This window comes from Nestor notabilis, unplaced genomic scaffold, assembly GCF_000696875.1.
Source record: "Nestor notabilis isolate BGI_N333 unplaced genomic scaffold, ASM69687v1 scaffold6607, whole genome shotgun sequence".
Lineage (NCBI taxonomy): Eukaryota > Metazoa > Chordata > Aves > Psittaciformes > Psittacidae > Nestor > Nestor notabilis.
The window spans coordinates 1-311 of record NW_009936818.1 but is presented as its reverse complement, the minus strand read 5'-3'; positions in this window follow the sequence as shown (position 1 = coordinate 311).

The window sequence follows — 311 nt, the reverse complement described above, 5'->3', positions numbered from 1 at the left end:
GGGCAGTGAAGAGAGCGCGGAGGGGCACGGCCAGCCCTGGGGGATCAGGTCAGCAAAGGCAGTGGGCAGCTGCCCACACCATGGTGGAAAAGCTCGCAGGGGCTTTGCTGGCCGCTTTCTGCTCCCTCCCCCCAGCTTTCTTTTCCCCAGCTCCCTGTTGCACGGCGGCAGGGGGAAGCCCCGCTTGGGGGGCTCCGTGGGGGTTTGAAGGAGATGGGAACGGGGATCAGGGCTGACAGGGCTGTCCCCGGGAAACCTCCCCAGCGCCGGCCGGGACAGGCATGGTGAGATGCCAGCCGCGTAGTCCCCAC